This window comes from Haliotis rufescens, unplaced genomic scaffold, assembly GCF_023055435.1.
Source record: "Haliotis rufescens isolate VD_foot unplaced genomic scaffold, xgHalRufe1.0.p SCAF_11, whole genome shotgun sequence".
NCBI lineage: Eukaryota > Metazoa > Mollusca > Gastropoda > Lepetellida > Haliotidae > Haliotis > Haliotis rufescens.
In genome coordinates, this window is record NW_025963791.1 from 35,138,841 (window position 1) to 35,141,141 (window position 2,301).

Genomic DNA, 2,301 nt, shown 5'->3' on the forward strand with positions numbered 1-2,301 from the left:
GAAAATGAATAGGTCCAAAAGAAAAAATATTGAAAGGCTCATATAGCCATTAATTAATTAATTAATGTTGATGTTAAATCAGGGAATATGTATAGTACCATAAAAATTTAGGGATTATGTAGTGAATCAGACATTAAATACTAAAATAAAAAATATTAAAATTAAAATTTCAGGGATTATACATATTCCTTGATTATACATATTCCATGTGACATATGTTTATCCTTTATATCATATATATCTTTTATTGTTTAAAAGTAAAACAAGAATATATAATAATATGTTATAAAAAGGTTATTAAAAATATTGAGGCTTGGTGGAAGTATTTTAAGGTTTGTGGTTTTAAGCTTATGTTATTTATATTGGCATTTGGTTATATTTGTCGAGGATTACATATGAATTTAAGTTACCTTAAGGGTTTTCTTGTCATAGCTATGGTTTAGGATGCTGCTGGATAAAGAATCTTGTCTCATTCTGAAACCAGGATGAAATTTGTTTATCACCCGACCCTAATTCTTAGGTTATCATTGACTAATTTCAAAACTAGGACAACCCCCCCCCCCCACACACACACACACACACACCGCCCACCCACCATTCTAACCACCTAAGTCACAGCACAGCACAGCACAGCACAGCACAGCACAGCACAACAGGCGTGGACCAAGGCGGCAGGGTTCAACAGTTAAATACTTCAACACTAAAGTTTGTTTAGGAATGTTAGTTCTTTCATATGTTCTTTAAATAGATTGTTTATTAATGTTTATTATAGCAATGTTATTTAGTGGTGCTGCAAAAGTATCTAATGTTGGTCAATTATTATTGATTGATATTTATTAACGTCAGCTATTGCCAGTTGGCTATGTGCATATATTAGCAAGAGTTTGGTTTGAATTGTGTGCTTGAAGACCATAAGTGATGGTGAGAACACACTCTCCTACCCAGAGTTCCATGCGGCCGGCAGCCAGCTAGCATAGTACCTCTGCCACAGGCCAGCGCCATGTGACGATTCGTCACATCCTTCACAGTCCATTCAAGATATTGCATATGCTTTTCATCCGTTTCATGTTTGACAAGTCTACACATTTTCATAAACAAATGTCAAAGAATGGTTAACTTTCATTGAGAAAGTATGCAAATACGTAAAATTCTACTTGTTTTTGCGTAGTTATCCTATGTTTACATTGGTTGTACGGCTCCACGTGCTGTCATCGAAGCCCAACGGAGAGCTAGCGACACGGACACTTTGATGCATAAATATATATTGTCATGCAACTCACTGTCGCAGTTGTAGTAGCATATCTATATAGTTATGCAAAACAATATGTAAAGCGCCCCCAAATACTTGCATTAGTCCGTTCTATACTGATTTCTGAAAAAGCGCGTTTGTTTACAAACAAGAGAAAAGTCCGGTCACGTGATATGCAAATTAGCCTGTGGCAGTGGTGTTATGCTGAGTCACCACTGCGACGGAGTGTGGGTAAGAACATTGTCACAATGTTGTGTATTGGTGTTTGTGACTTGCGGGCCATATATGGTCTTCTCTGTGTGTGTGTGTCACCGTGTGTTCTCTTCTGTATCTATTCCACAAAGGGTAGGGTTTGTTATCTTGTATAGATATATTTGATATTATGTTCACTTTTCGGTATCCTATGTACACTTTTCGGTTACAACATATGTATCTGGTTGTACGTTATGTTACTTGTTAAAAGATGTCTATGTCAGGTAAATGTGTAAATATTGTTTTAATTGTGATTATTGGGGCAAAACGTGTCATTTGCCTATGGATTATCTCCCTTGGTCTGATTTCAAAGTTGCTGATAAAACCCAACTTTATACATTTGTCTGATAACTTACATGTATAGTTGTTTTAGGAAGCCATAAATCCCATACATGTTTTTGTCATAAGTTACTGTAATATTTATGTATAATTAATATACATAATTTTGTGGTCGTGTCTTCAATGTTATTCGTTTTTCAGGGCCATCACGATATGTAAAATAAATTGTTCACAACCCCACACCGATTCATGGTTAACCTTGGCGCCTGTTATAACATTCAAAGAGCTTATTATCGAAATATCTCACAATCAATCATCAAATGTTTGTGTATATCTATCGGTACTTAAGTAAGCGAAATGTAGCTGCTTGAAAGTTTCGTAGAATATAATTTCATCATCATTGCCATAAATTTGAAAAATAGCTCGCTTTCCACAATTACTTTGAACATCTCTTATTAAATGAAAATATATAATGATCGATTGATGATAATTATGCCTCTCTTGGAATGACCCTTAATAAG